The sequence below is a fragment of the Cynocephalus volans genome, chromosome 1, assembly GCF_027409185.1.
Source record: "Cynocephalus volans isolate mCynVol1 chromosome 1, mCynVol1.pri, whole genome shotgun sequence".
Classification (NCBI taxonomy): Eukaryota; Metazoa; Chordata; class Mammalia; order Dermoptera; family Cynocephalidae; genus Cynocephalus; species Cynocephalus volans.
The window spans coordinates 261,560,002-261,576,644 of NC_084460.1; the positions used below are offsets into that span (position 1 = coordinate 261,560,002).

Sequence of the window (16,643 nt, forward strand, 5' to 3'; positions counted from 1 at the left end):
ACAGAATAAGTTTGGAGTAAAGTAAAAATAAATATGAAGTACTTTATGACTTCATGGCTTCATAATGACTGAGCACTGGAGCAGAGTTTGGCTTAGAAAGATAGATGTTAAAAGGCAGAATTTTTGAAATTGTACATGAGTAGGCCAACATTAATGATTCTTGAGCACAGAAGAGGCAAGGGGAGGGGAGAATCCAGAGCAATCCAACATTCATTCTTTGTGTTTTTATGGAACAATTATCTGTGATCATAATAAATCCAATGATCAACTTAGCATGCATAGGAAATATGCTCAATGTTTTACACGTGTAAACTTTTTTTAATTAATTCTTCATTAATAACCTGTAACCTAAGGAGTATTTTGCAGATGAAAAAACTGAGGCCCAAATAGTTAAATAATTTTCCGTACTTAATAAATGGTGGTGCTGGGATTCAAACTCAAATCTGCCTAGTTCCAAATCTGCACCTTTTTCATTATATCACATCACATTGCTTTTGCTATTGTGCCTATCATTGTACTTTAGAAAGTCAGTGCTTTAGAATTTACTCTTTTTAAGTTCAAGCATTCCAGCATTCTCAGAAATTTGGGGGGTTAAGTAGTCCTACTGAAGTGAGCATTTTCAGTTTGAGGCCAAGGGTTAATAGCAGTTAGATGACAATACCAAAACTGTTATTAGTCAGCCATACCTTCCAGGTATAAGTAAAGGTATTTTTTTAAGGGTAGGGGGTTTAAAGAGAACTCAAGTGTTTGAAAGAGAAATTGTGGTGAATGTGATAAACTGTCTTGTAAATAAAAACCAGAAGAAAGCTTGGACATCATTGATATCTGGGCTTGAAGAATAAGCGGAAAGGACAACAGCTGGAGATTCCACAGAGATAATGTCAACAGGCAATGGTAACGTAGGCCAAGTCAGCGAAGCCCAGAAAACATGACTGACAGAGGTAGTATGAGGAAAGTAAGTGTGAAAGTTTGTATATAAATAAATGATTTTACTTTAAAGTAGAATTTGAGGTCCATTTAATAAAAATGTTCATTGTATTCAGGGCTGTTCTGCCAAATTATCCAAGGGCATGTATTTTCATGACATTATTGGTTTTGAGTATGTTGCTCTTTCAGTAATGTGATTTTCCCCCCTAAGGGTAAGTTGTAGTATTTAAATATTAATATTTCTGTTTTAAGGTTTATTTAGAATTGCTTTAGTGCCGTCTTAAGTTTTTAAAAGAACATAGAATCTCCCTGACCCTGACTACTCCAACCTTATCCAGTGTTTTATAATTTATTGTAAATAGATTGTTCACTAATGATATATTCCTGTACTAGAAGTAAGTGTATTCTTTTGGGGCTCAGTGTATGTTTCTCAAATAAGAGAGGCCATATTAAACCAAGTACTTACTATGAAGCAAATAACTGGTGCTCTATACTTACAGTCTTAAGGAGAGTAATTTTTATTTTGGTTCTATAACTAAAGTTTGAGGTAACCCATTAATTGCATACTGTAGCTCTCAAACAAAAATTTTTCTGAGGAAGGGAAACATTGGGGCTTTTTTAAACTGCTATTTTCAAATTTTAAATAGGATAAAATGAATATACTACATTATATACTTTTATTTATATTATTCTTTTTTTTTTTCTCAGCAACTTGCTTTTTTATCCTTTAAAAATGAAAGAGCCTGGAAATACTGTAAATTTGCATGTAACATTGCAAGAGTATTTCATAAAAGTGAAGAAGTTTTGGTCGTTGGTCAAACAAACAAACAAAAAACCCAACCAAACAAGCAAAAAACTACACACACACACACCATCTTAGGTATATAGATTGGGGGAAAAAAATTAGGCCAAGAATTTGAAAGTTATAATAAAAGCCTTGTCATTTTCTGAAAAATCTGTACTCAGAAAGAAAATAAAGGAGGGAAATCATTCACCAGTCAAAATATTGTGGCCCCTTCAGTTGTATCTCTATATAAAAGAAGTTCTGTAGTTTATGTATATTAAATATACAAAATTTGGTTTTGTACTCTTTATTTTTTCCCTGGGGATAGCAGTCTTATGATCAGAAACCTAAAATTTGTCAGACTCCCTTTAGAATAAGTAGGTCTCAGATTCAGAGAGTGAGTCCCTGATGGCAATGAATTCAATTCCATCTTGATGGTCTGATTACATAGTAGAGCTTCTTTCCAATTTCTCTCTTCTTTCTCGCTGGCTTTGTTCCTAAAGCTTTGTGATGAGAAAGTAATAAATAAAATTTTAATTGAACATATAAAAGAGAAAATAATACAAGTACATTTTTTCATGTTACAAGTAACCACAGATCTTAGAGCTGCTTTCTGTTGTTCCTGCACAATTCTTCCCTTGGGGGACAGCTCTGAGGTTAGTGGCTCAGACTGATTGAAATCTAAAAGTTGGTCTAGCATCAAGGTCTTTCATTTTAGCTAACACAGATAACAATACCAAGAAATCAAATATTTTGCTTTTTCCCTATTAGGTTCAATTTCCTTATGCATCCAAGTGAACCAACTCCCTGGGATGTGAATTCACCTCTAAATTCCACTGGTAACTTTTATCTTTAGGAACTGATTGCAGCACAGCTGTGGCTCCATACCGTGGGTGACCACGTGGCCACCCAGGAATCAAATGTTCCTCATCAGCCACCCTTTTATTCTTTCTCTTCCCAAACCACATGTTTCCATGAGCCAGGCCAGCTCTAGCAAATCCCACTTCTGACACCAGTCTGAAAGTGAGTGAGTAAGTGGGAAAAACACATTTCTTTTCTCTACATTCACAGCACAACAACCAACAAACAGAAGACCAACTTCTGTGACCAGATATGTGGGGATTTTTCCCCTCTGGCAAGCAAGACAGCAATTCTTCAGCAGACATCAGCTGGGTATCCTCCAATTTAACTTTGAAACAATCTACCTAGAGATAGCATCAGATCCTACAGGTTGAGGGCTCAGTCCCCAAGACTACCCCCCATTTCTGATGCCAGTCACAAGTCTAGGCCTCTGGAACTTCTGACTAAGCAGCTATAAATCAGGGTTCTCACAACCCCTTCCTTGGGTTCAATTAACTAATTGAACTTGAGCAGCTTACAGAACTCAGAGAAAAACGTACTTATGTTTATTCGTTTATTACAAAGGGTATTACAAGGATAAAGAAGAAGAGATACATACAGCAAGGTATGTGAGAAGGGGCATGGAGCTTCCATGCCCTCCCCAGGCATGCCACCCTCCAGAAACCTCCACATGTTCAGCTATCTGGAAGTTCCCCAAACTCAGGCCTCTTAGGGTTATATAGAGGCTTCATTACTTAGGCATGATCGATTAAATCATTGGCCATTGGCACTTAACCTTCAGGCCCCCCTCTTCTCCTGAGAGGTTGAGAGTTGGGACTAAAAGTCCCATTTTGGTCTTTCCTGTGACCGGGCCCCATCCTGAAGCTACCTATGAGCTGCCAAACATCATAAGCAAATGAAGAGTTTTATCTCTTTGGAGATTCTAAAGATTTTAGGAGTTGTATTGACATACAGATGGTGATGAAGACCAAATATATCACACCAATCTTTATAATATCTTTTTTTTTTAAGTAACCAAACAAATAAGACTTCTATAATTCTGTAGAAATGAAAGTAGGAACACTTCCTTTTAAAAACCAAACCACATCTCTAGATTATAGGGAAGTCTTTAAAGATTCCTTTTGCACAGCACAGACTATAGTTAGTCAGTTGGAGAGTATCTGTGCAAGGTGCAGAGGATGTCAGGTAAAATACTGTCAATGGGTAATAATTTCCCTGAGCAAATTTTCCAAGACATGATTTTTCTATATAGAGTTATTCATCTGTATCCCAGGCTCACATACTGGCTGGCAAGTTTTATTGGCAGGAAAATTGATAAATAGTTGCAGCCTGGAGATACAGTTTCTCTCCTTGCCACATAAATGTCTTCCCATGTCCCTTGGCTGTTTTTATCTCAAAGCATTAATATATGTTTCTTGGGGAAAATATATTCAGGATGATACGTTAGTAAATTCTCCAGAGCTCAAAGATCTGCCTTAAAATTGTACTTTAAAATATTACTTTTCTGTATTAAGTGAAGGGTTTACTATTACCTAAGAGGTGATCTAGATCCGAAGTTTTAATCAGGGATATGCATACGTTTCAGTTTTCTGCAGTGACTCAGGAGAGTTTAGTCTTTAGCCATCTTTTGAAACAGTTTGAAACAGTAGGTCTAGAAATCTGCATTAAAATAAGCCAAAATGACCCCCACCCCAATGACTCATACTTACCTCAGTGATTTAAATGAAATAGCTACAACTTCAATAATTGCCCATTCTTCCATTTTATAGTGAAATAAACTGTAAAGATCCTTACTTTAAAAAGTGCCAAATTTATACTGTTCTGTGTACCAGAGGGCTGGTAATGTGATTTGAGCAGCCACAGCTTCCCACCATTAGCAACACACCCTAAAGGCAATTATATATTATCCGAACCAGCATAACCCAAAAGTTAATGTAATTACCTGAGTAGCTGAAAAATGAGGAAGAGAAACTTCTAAGGATCTGCCGGTTCTAACATGCTATGTATGTTTTTTAGAATAATTTTTTATTAACCCACAGCTAAATATTTCCTTATACAATAGGAAATGAGACCATGAAGGAATTGGAAACAAGACAGGTAAATCTGAAGGAAGGAAGATGTACATATATACATAGTTTACTGAAAGGCCAGATGCTCCACTGAGAATCCCTAAATACTGAAGGGCAGCAAAAAAGCACTGGAGAGAAACAGGAATTCCAAAGATGTGAGTGAATCACTGTCGATATCAAACTTCACAGAACTCACATTTCTGGTAGCATCTGCTGTGCAAACAATTTATTAAGTTCTTTGTGGAAGAGATCTCTCTGTAAAAAAATCATATTAAAATACATCTTAGAAATGGATCTATGGTATAAGGAATATTTACAAAGATAGGTACTTTGAGCAAGTTTACTAATGCTACAATTAAAACATACAAGTAAATGTTTTAATGTTATAATTAAAGCATATATTGAAACAGTAAACATTTATAGACTTTCATCATATATAAGAGAACCAGGAGGGAGCTAGAGATCCTCCCTCTACCTGGGAGCTTATGAGAGAACACTTGCAGGGTCTTTGAATTGTCTGTACTATGAACATATAAAATTTCCCATAAACATTCATATATTACAGTCTCTTCATGGAAAGTGAAATAGTAAACTAAAATGCTTGAATCCTTTGTTATTTAATGTGCTCTCTCCTTAGGAAAGTTCAGGATAAATCATAACTGGGTAACATCTTAAACTGTTATATATATTAATTGTTAGATTGCTATGATCACCTTAACAGGCTCATCTTACATCAACCAATGTCTGCATTCACTTTAACTCAGTACTCAATACCTATTTAGTATTTATTATGTGTCTGGCACTTTACTATGCCCTAGGGATACAGATGGAAACAAAAGGCCTCTGCCCTCATGAAATGTACATTCTAGGGCAGAGACAAATACAAAACAGCTAATCACAAATAATTAATTGCAAATTGCGATAAGCACTTTGAAGAAAAAGGATGAGGACATATGGAGAGGTGCTGCCTAATTTAGACTAAGAGATCTAAAGATCTCTTAGGGGGAGATTCTTTTGACAAACATTAGGCAGAAACCTAAAAATATGAGAAGTTAGCCTAGTAAAAATAGGGTGGGTCAATTCCTCAAGTTTTCCAGGCATAGATTCTGGGCTTTCTTTGCATTCTAGCCAATTATTCTTATGCAATTTTATATGGTCTTGTGGTTTCAAATATCATCTAAATGCTGACAACTCCAAAATTTATTATCTGACTCAGACTTCTCTTTGGAGCTTAACTTGTATATTTCATTACCTACTTGACATCTCCACTGAGATGTCTCTTCTGTATCTCAAACTTGAAATACCTCAAACTATTAAGTCTTCATCCTGCACCTCCAAATTTGCCCTTTCTCCAGTCTTGGTAAAAGATACCTCTTGGTAAAAGATACCTCTGTCCTTATAGTGTTGATACCAGAAACCCGAGAGTTATCATTGACTCCTAACCCCACACCACACACACTCTTATACAGTCTGTAGACAAGGATAGTCAACTCTACCCAAAAAATACATCTCAAATCTGTCTACTCTTCTAGACATTGCTTCTATACCAACAACTTTTGCTTGGATTACCGCAATAGCAGCAGTGATATAAACTCATAATCTACACGTGAATACAACCACAGTTATGGAGCCACAGACTAAACCTATCAGTGTAAGGTTGGTGGAGACTCTTTCACCTAATACTTTCCAGTGTATATCATGGCAAGTGCTTTGCACTTCTGTTTTACAAATGACTAAGCAAAATCCATTTTTTGACAGCTAATAAGTCTACCGATAACTCAAAATTAATTTTTCCCTGTGGCACCTAACTGAAAGGGACAATTTGGAGAAGGAATATTTCTGCATTATTGCTGGAATAATTAAACTAGTTATTTCAATTGACATCTATGTTTAAAATGTAAAATCAAATCTCTCATTAAAAAATTCAATCTCTATTTAAAACATCAAATATATCTTTGCCCCAAGCTGTAGAGCTGCTTAAAAATAAATTAGTCATATATTACAATACCCTCAAAATGCTACACTGCTTCAAAGTTTAAAGAAATTACTTTTAGAAAAACAAGACCAAATTGTTAAATGAAATTCTAACTTAATTTGCTTAACCATGATATACTTAAAAGTTGCTGATAACCTGACTTATTTTCTGTTAGTGCTTCAAGGTGGTTCAAAAAACATGTTATTGGATGGAAAAATGTTAATCCTTTCTGGTCTTGAATTTGAAGTTATTTTAGAAAAATATCCTTGAAAAGAATTTCAATTTGTGATTAAGAATATTGACCAGTATATAACATCTATGTTTATTTGCAACAGAGATGTGGGAAAACTATTAACATCACCACAAGATCAATTTTACCCCATTCCAAAGTGGAAAGCATTGCAAACTTTTATGGATATAATAATCAGTGTTAATGAACTATGAAGGACAAAACAACTAGATTATATTAATGACACAGGATGGAAACTTCAGTAAGTGCACAATTACTACAATGTTTAAGACCACTTAACTATCTTTATAAAGCACAATTACTGAAACTGCTCTATCATACCATGACTGTAACTCTTAATTTGGATAACATAATATTGCTGAAGCTGTCTGTTCAAGAATTTTAGAGATCTGTGTTATCCATATTTGTTTTGATATTAGAGAAGAGGAATTTAATTCATTGTGCATTTAATATGAGATAAGCTACTCCCAAACAAGTTGATGGTTTTACTGTTCTTATCAAAGCTTTTTCCATGAAGTTGAATTTGAGTGGGAAAGTCAAACACAAAGAAAGGTTCCCAGCTCTCATCCACGTCCTTTTAAATAACTGTAGTACTTGATCTGCAAATGTGAGTTAAGATTCGTGATTTCATCCATTCTTCTTAGAGTCTAGACCTATTTCTGCCTGCAAATTTGGTCTCTTCATCTGGGGATAAAGAGACAGCACTTCTCTATTTTGAAACTTCTAAAATAATAAATTTTGAGAGAGTAATGTCTGCTTATTCCAGAGCTTGTCTAAATTAAAATATGTAAGTAATTCAATGGTATTTAATGTTTGAATATATCTTTGTGCGCCTATTATTGGCCAGACTTATGTCATGTATCTATCCCAGAACTAATTGCTAAATTAAATGGAATATCACATTGGTTTAACTTAGCAGTGGTCCATGGAACCTGGGAGCCCTGAGATTTTTTTAGGGACTTCACAAGGTTAAAATCATTTCCCCCTAATAATGCTAAAATGTTATTTGCCTTTTTCTTTGCACTTAAAATACATCTTCCTCATTCAGTTTTAGAATTATACATTAGAGGAGCTGAAAGACTTTTAAAGACAGAGATTGTTATTTTCCTAAAACCATTTTTTACACAATGGACTAGATTCTCCTTCTAGAGACAGGAACTTGTATCTTGCAAGGCACAAACAGCTGTGAATTATTTCTGCTTTTCCATTGACATATAGAGGGAAATGGATGGAAGAGCTAAACAAAAATAATTTTTTCTATCTCTATAAGTCCAGTTTTTTCTCGTGTTACTCTGATTTAAGCATTTCATCTTCTGAATCTAACAGTGTGATATTTAATGTTTTTAAAAAAATAAGATTAGAAAACTTCAAACCCAGGTATCAAAAGACAGGCCTATTTTCTCTGAAAAGAGTTCTTTACTGTAACTTGAAAATTCACAAATAAACGTATTTTTTTTACTTCTCTTACTCATGACCACATCTCCAACTTTGGTGATAAAACATTGGTTGTGTTAACACAGAATAATGAATACATTTCTGTTGATCTCCTACATAATCTATGATTTGGTTTCTTGTCACTTGGATATACTCCAAGGATTTTTGCCTCTGAGCACCCTACTTACTTTCTGATCCTGATGACTCTATAATTGAGGAATAATGTTTTTTAGCTCCCAAATTTTGGGTGCTATATTCTCATCCCCTTAGGGGTTCTCATGTTTTTATTAAAATTTACTTTTGTATATTTTATTAGATTTGCCTCTATATAAGCCACCTGTTGTAGTTGTTCAACTTGGTTTGCCTCGTTCCAGCTACTGTGCCTCGTTAAAAGGCTTGGAATCATTTTATTTTGCTTGCTCATTTCAGGGAGTTTGGAATGTACCAAACTCTGTGATCAGGCTCTTGTTGTCTTTTTGAATAGTGATAGACTGACAGGAAGTGTAAGAATATGTATGAATAAAGATGCTTTCAACTGAAAGGAACAAAAAAACTTGTCTAAAAGTCACTTAAACAGTAAGGAAAATTATCATTCTAGAGATAGGGCAGTTCTAGGGTTGAATAATTCAGTGACTCACAGTGACATCAACTTGCCCAGATGTTTTTCATCTTCCCATTTTCCCAAATATAGTATGTTGTTTGTCCTCTTGGGTAGGTTATTTCTAGGCTTCTCATGTAGATAACAAAATCCAAAGGCAGAAAGCAGTTTCCACACATCTTGTTAAAAGGAAGAAATATTATTGGCAGACTTACGTCACTTATCTATCCCAGAACTAATTGGTAAATTAAATGTAATATCACACTGGTTTAACACAGCAGTGGTCCATGGAACCTGGGAGCCCTGAGATCCTTTCAGGGAGTTCACAGTATTAAAATTGTTTTCCTATATAATGCTAAGATGTTATTTGCCTTTTTCATTGCACCCAGGGTGCAGAAGCAGCCATGATGGTTAGCACCGCCAGTAGGTAAGCACAAATCAAAGCAGTGGCACCAAATATACTACTAGTCATTGTATTCTTCATTGCCAGGCATTCTGTATGAAGTTCCATGTTTTTATTGGGGTTTTGGGTTTTTTTTTTTTTTTTTTTTTTTTGGTGCATGTTGAACTGCTTTAATTATCTTAGTCTCAGTATCTCTAGTGCATTGTCTTGAGCTGTAAGCTGAAATGGTCACATTTTTCACGGAATACTTTTTAAAAAATTAACCTAAAAGACTGATAAACAAAATATGGTTATTCAGACTTGGGTATTTTACAGACATTTCCTGAAAATGAACATAGTGAGCCTGTCACTTCAAGGAAAACAACTGACAGTATATGTTGCAAATGATAAAATTCAAGCTTTCAGGTGAAAATTAGAATGTTGGAGAACTTGTATCCACCACTGCGAGCTTGACAGTTTCCCAGTACTTAAAGATTTTTCTGAGGAGATTGGTGGAGATAATAACAAGTGTTGTTTTTACGTGGTGTGATGAAATGTGTCAGCATTTGAAAGATCTGCATAAGTCAGTGAACCAACATTTTCCCAATTACCAATGCATGTTACAAAACCATGCATGGGTAAAATGACACCTTCAAAGGGCAAAATAGGCCAAAAGATTTAAGGGTAAAAGAGTACAATATTTCACTGCTCTGTTTATAAATTCCACATTGTAATTAACCTTCAGAAACTACTACCTTTTGAGTTTTAGTGTAGTATCAAAGAAGAATACCCAAAATTGTCTGAAAAGGCTGATAAAATACTTCTTCTTTCAACTCTGAAACTGGATTTTCTCAATATACATACTTCAACCAAAACAACAGACTGAATGCAGAAACAGATATGAAAATCCATGTCTTTTGTTAAGTCAAACTTCTTAAGAGTTTTTCTTATTTTGAAAACTGCAGTTATTTTTTCCATAAAAACATTACCATGTTGATATGTAATGGGTTTATTATTTTTAAATGAATTAATAAATATTTTTAGATGTTCTTATTTTTAATTAGTTTTTAGAATGGTATTTTTTTTTATTGTCTGATTCTATTTATATGAAACATCTGGAATAAGCAAATGCATAGAGATAGAAAGCATATTAATGGTTTCTAGGGGATGAGGGGAGGTGGGAAATTGGGACTGCTAGTAGGCTAGTAAGTAGGTATAGGGTTTGGGGAGGGGGAATGGAAATATTCTGAAATTAGATGATGGTTGTACAACATAGTGAATATACTAAAAACCACCAAAATCTACACTTTAAAATGGTGGATTTTCTGTTACATGAAGTATATCTCAGTTTTTATAAAATGGTAATTTTTGATAGATATGACCCACATAAATAGATGAACTTTAGAGTCCTCAATAGGTTTGACGAGTATAAAGGGTTTTAAAACCAAAAATGTTTCAGAACCACCTGGTTTAGACAAATCAAAGATTTATCTTTGGGGGCTTGGCCCCTGTGTACATGAGTTTCTGTTGTCTCAATAAAATCAGGATTCTATTAATAAGGAAAAAGCTGGAGGGGGTGGCTAATGGCTTGATGAGACAGCAATGATCAGCCATAGCTAAGGTGAAGAGAATTTTTCCAGAGGAATGTGGCAATCAGCAAGCTGTGATATCTTTTGGGAAATGTTGGCAAAAGATTCCCAGGTCTCAGGGACACAGACCTCATACTGCAGTGCTCCTGGGCTGCCAGGTTCCAGGGGAAGCTTTCTCCATAAGCTGCACAAAGAAAGTTGACAGAGGCAGTTAGTTGCCTTTCATGCCCGTTGGGGATTAAACTGAGTCTCTGGTCTCTCCCCCCAAAACAATGGTGGTCTTTGCCCCAAGCTGGTGGTATTTTGTTCTTTGCCAGGGAACACAAAACAGTGACATTCCATACCTCTGTCATATATCAGATTTGTAGGTCTCAGCTGTACCAAGGCTAAACTCCAGGTTCCATAAGTCAGCCACTGCTGTTTTGAATGATGGTTGGTAACCATTCAAGAAAATTAATGCAGTGACAGTAAAGGAAGCAGGTAGAAATAAAGTCCAAAAAATTTTAAAACAGGGGTTTTTCCTTTGGACATATTGAGTTTAATACCTCTGAAGGTCTGTGTAGGTAGAGATGTCCACTATGTATTTGGAAATATGGTCTGACCCTTTAAAAGAGATATCAGGCTTAGAATCTTGGAATGTTCAACGTAAAGGCCATAGCTGAAACTGTAGAAGTTAGTGAGATTTCTTTCCTCCTGAGAGATAATATAAAGTGGCAAAACAAGGCAGTCAAAGTTAGAAACTTAGAAAATCCCACTGAAGGGATGGGAAGAAGAGGAATCTAGTATTGGAGAATAAAAAAGGGTATCAGGGAAGGAAAGAACAAAAAGAAGATATTATTGCATATGCTAAAGGAAGAGAGAGTTTCCATAAGCAGAAGTTTATTCTACTGTGCAGGCTGAAGATTGTGAAACGTCTAACTTTCCTTGTCTTTTGATGACCTTGACAGTTTGAAGAGTACCAGCCATTTATTTTGTAGAATGGCCCTGATGTTCTTCTCATGATTAGACGGCCTTACAGATTTTGGAGAAGAAGACCACAGAACTCAAGTGCTGTTTCCATCACATCATATCAAAGGTACATACTATCAACATTCTTAATCACTGTCAATGTTGACCAGATGCTAATTGAGCACTTGGCTCAATTAGCATCTGTCAGATTTCTCTACTGTAAAGTTACTCATTTGCCCTCTTACCAGACTGCTCTCTTGAAGGAAAGTCACTATGCATAGCCCATACTTAATGAGTGGAAGTTATGTTCTCACTCCTTGACAATAGTCTGCATAAGTTATTTGGAATTCTTCTGCATGGGATATTTGTCAATTCTCCCCTATTTGTTAACTTATTTAATCATTTTTTTATATCAGTGTTATGGGTCAGATGTGTCCTCCAAAGATTCATGTATCGGAAACAATCTAAATTTTAACAGTGCTAAGATGGTGGAAAAACCTATTATGGTCATTGAAAAGTGGGGCCTTTAAGAGGTGATGAGATTGTAAGGACTGCACCCTTGTGAATGGATTAATCTATTAATGGTTTAATGGGTGATCATGGGCATGGTTATTATGGCTTCACAAGGAGAGCATGTGAGAAGCTTAGCTCTCTCTTGTTCAGGCCATTCTCCATGTGATACTCTGAGTCACTGTAGAGATCACCACCCACAAGAAGGCCCTCACCAGATGTGTTCCCTGGACTTTGGACTTCCCAGCCTCCAGAACTGTAAAAAATACATTTTATTTCTTTATAAATTACCTAGTTTCAGGTATTCTGTTAGAAGCAACAGAAATGGACTAATACAATCAGTGTGGACTCATGCATATTTATTTTATACTTCAAGTTATAATCCAAAACTATACTTATTTTCTTCCTCAAATAGTTCCAAGTTTGGCTTTGTGGAGCTCTTTCAGTTGACTCCTGTGTTTCTTTTACATACCCTCATTCAATGGTGACTTCTGAGTGAGCCATGTCACCAGAGTGGTGGATACAGGCATAACAGTGTACTGGGAAGTAAATAAGTGGTGAGGCATTGAAAGCATGAAGACAGTTAAGTACCACCTCAAGTCAAGGTGAGGCTTAATGTTTGTCTTTACAAGTCCTCAAGACATCTTAATCTCACAAAAACACAAATAGATGAAGGCCCTGGCTATGCCATAAAAAGCCCCAAAGCATTAAAAAAAATAAAATAAAATAAACCTAAAAAGCCCAGAGTGATCAAATTAGATGAACACTGAGGATGCTACTTAAAATTTATATCTGATGAGACTGAGAAAAAAAAATAGTTACTGTCTGTTCTTACTGCTTTTATACTTGGCGCACTCTAATTTCTTTTTAAACAGGGAGTAATGCGGTAAATGTTAATTATAATGTGAGTATGCCAGAATTTTTGATGTACTCAAAACTTCTCTATGAATGCCAGCAGTGCAGGATTATAGAGAAAATGATTTGATTTTAGGTCTCATTTAAATTCCTGCAAAGACTTGATCTTCAGAAATGCTATAAAAATGTTTTCCAATGAATAGGTAATTTTTCTCACAGTGAATATCTTTTAGCATTAAAGCAATTTAAAAATAGTTAGAAGACAAAAGTTTGTGTTCATTTTGTTCTCTGATCATGTCCTGAGTCAAATTAGCTGATGAAGTTTAAAAATTTTACTGGGGGCAAAAAAAACAAGAGTGAAAGTGGGGGCGTTGTTTGATAGGGTGTGGACAGGTTAAGGATGAAGAGAAAATATTAATTCATAACTCCTCCCACACATACTATTATCAGCAATGTTTCAAGCTTTGGGTCCAGGGAAGGCATTTCTAGCAGCCATTCTAGTAGTATTTACTCAGGACCTACTTTACTCCAGCAGTGTGCTAGATGCTAAGGATGCTACATTGAACAAGGCACAGTCCCTGCTATCAAGGAATCGGTGAGTACAGGAGACATCCTGGTATGGGAGCAGATAGACAAGCAAACCACAAGTGTGGTACAGTACAAATGATGCACTGTGGTGGGAGGTTTATGTGTAACTGTATAGAGAGACACCTAACCCAGAAGTGGTCTGGGAAGGGAAAGGGGCAGGGAAGCTCATAGTGACATCTAAACTGAATCCTGAAGGACAAGTAGGAGGTAATCAGATGAAGAAAGAGAAAGGGGTGCAGAGGACAGGAGGCACTTTAAGTAAGGAAAAGCATGACATTTGAGGAAGTAACAAATCTTTCAGTATGGCTGAATCATAGAGTTCTAGGGTTGCATTGTCCAGTAAGAAGTATAATGTGAACCACGTTCATTAAAAACTTTTTAGTAGTCACATTAAGGAAGTAAAAAGAATCAAGAGAAATTTTAATAATATGTTTGTTTAGCCCAATATATTTAAAATCTTATCATCTCAGCATGTAATCAATGTGAAAAGTTGTTAATGAGACATTTTTAGGGTTTTTTTATGAATTTTTAGAAATCCACTCTGTTTTATATTTACATTGCATGTCAATTTAGACTAGCTACATTTCATGTGCTCAATTACTACATGTGAAAAAAATAAATAACTCCATGTGAGAAGTGCCTACCATACTGGACAGTATAGTTCTAGAAGGAAGTAATGAGAGAGAAATTTGCAGAGATGAAAGGGGAGCAGATGAAGTCAGGTATTGTTTGTCAGCTAAATTGTTTAACCCAAGGTCTATGGGAGGCTCTGAAAGGTTTATGCTTAGGTGTAACTGATCCTATTAGTGATGACTTCCACTGTGAAGAATGGATTGGAGGTGGGCTTAACCAAGAGCCAACTAGTTTCAGGCAGTGATGACAATAATTTTACCTAGGGGAGTGACTTGTGTGTGGTGAGGAACCAACAGTCACAAGGAGAGACAACCTATAGGTATTGATAGTGTGCTGAGAAAAGAGATGAAAAAACAAGGAGAGAGAACATGTAAGTATTGATTAGTGTGCTGAGAAAAGAGATGAAAATGACTACGTCACTTCTGCCCATTACCCCCACCCTGGGGAGTACAGTAGAACCATTTTGAGAATTGGGGGAAACAAGAAGAAGAATGGCAGGATTGGGAGACAATGGGTTCAGTTTGGGATATCTTAAATTATGAGCTATCTGTGAGATATCCAAGTGTAATTTTCATATGTGAAACAGAGATAGATGTCACCAGCATATAAATAGTAACCAAAGCCATGGGATTGGATAAAATTACCCAGGATGAGTATGTTAAACAGTAATTCTCAAACCTGAATTTTTAAAAAGAATTACCTGGGATATGATTAAAAATGCAGACTTTTGATCTTCACACCCAGGACACTAGTCCAGTAGGTCTTGGGGAAGGGTTGAAAATTTTACTTCTAATAAGAGCCTCTAGAAACTCTGGTGCAAGTAGTCTTTAAAACATTCCTTTGAGCACACTGGTGCAGAAAGATAAATAAGAAGACCCAGAAGGGATTGCTTACATGTGTGGTTAAAGAAGAAAAGAAGAAAAGCCCTTGAAGAAGCTAGGACATGAGTCACTAGAGAGGTCAATGAAAAACCAGAAGAGTGCTGTCTGCTATTAAAGTAGAAGAGGGTGCAAGATTGTTACCTAAGGGGGAACAAGGCTGGAGGCAGGACAACAAGGCAGGTACCTTACCTGGTGAAATAATCAGTATGGGAAGAAGGCACCACTCTTTGGCTACTGCTCAAAACGTCTGTCCCAGGGATGTCTACTCAATCTTCCGCCAAATTCATCAAATTCCCTGAGATTTGAAGGAAGAAGTGGTTAACTGCCTCAAAAGTAGCAGAGAAATCAAATCCAAGGGTACTTCAAAACATCTGTTGAAAATGGAATTAAAAGATAATGTGAATCTTTCCATGAGCTTTTTGAAGACCCCTTGTAGAATACCAGTTGAAAGTGACAATTGGATTTAGCACTTAAGTTCATTGGTGGCAATTTGGATGACCTGGTAGGAATGGAAGCCCACTTCAGTGGGTGAGTTGTGAAAGTGGGTCAAGTAAGTGTGTAGAAAGTCTAAATGTCTTGGCTATGAAAAGGAGGAAAGAGAAGGCAGACTGCATACAGTGGAAATGCTAAGAGATGTGTATGCCCTTCCTCTGAATCTGTCCATCCCATTTCATTTCTATTGTGTGGGTGGACTCAGTAATATAAACTATAGAATCTTTGCCTGTGCTTCATAGAATACAGTTATTAAATAATACTACGTTTAGACATTCAAATCAGTCAGATGATCTTCATTCATACTATCATCTCTTCTACTAATTATTGGAATGCATAAACCATTTTGCAGAATAAACATAGCTGATGACTGATGATTTGAAAGAAGTGCCAAGCTACAGGTATGTTGGGGTTGGATGAGGAGGATGAAAAAAAAGAAACTAGAATCTCGAACCTGAATTTCTCACTCTGCTTCTTCCTGTCTTCTACTGGCCAACCAATCATCTATAATTGGAAGAGCTTGCCTACCAAGCCCATCTTTCCATTTGCTTATCCATGGTGAGCCTGAAAGTCATTTTATGTATCTCTGATAAATAAGAGGTTATCAGAACTTCATGGTTAGTGTAATTTTGTGTTAGCTGTTATCTCCTCTCTGTCTCTCAAAACCACCCCCATTGCCTGGTTAATCTATAATTGACTGATTATCAGTCACGGAACTTTTTATTTATCATTGTTGAGTACTAGCTTAGATTCTGTACAAATGCAGTAAATATTTAAAAGACGTCTTACTTTCAGTATGAATGTAGAGTAAAAATTCAAATAAAAGGAGATATAAATAGGAGTGGTAGAGCTTCACTTCTAAACATC

The 16,643-nt window shown here is 36.0% G+C and overlaps 1 protein-coding gene across 3 annotated transcripts in view; it reads left to right on the plus strand.

The window, feature by feature from the left end:
* The window catches only part of SLC39A10 (solute carrier family 39 member 10), a 118,784-nt gene that overhangs the window by 21,011 nt on the left and 81,130 nt on the right, over window positions 1-16,643 (plus strand). For 2 of the 3 annotated variants that reach the window (XM_063077562.1, XM_063077563.1), the window contains exon 2: window positions 11,817-11,944. The gene's annotated coding sequence lies outside the window, so the exon portion shown is untranslated. Of the gene's footprint in view, window positions 1-7,061; window positions 7,108-11,816; window positions 11,945-16,643 lie in introns of those variants that run through there. The other variant, XM_063077564.1, reaches the window with a different exon arrangement.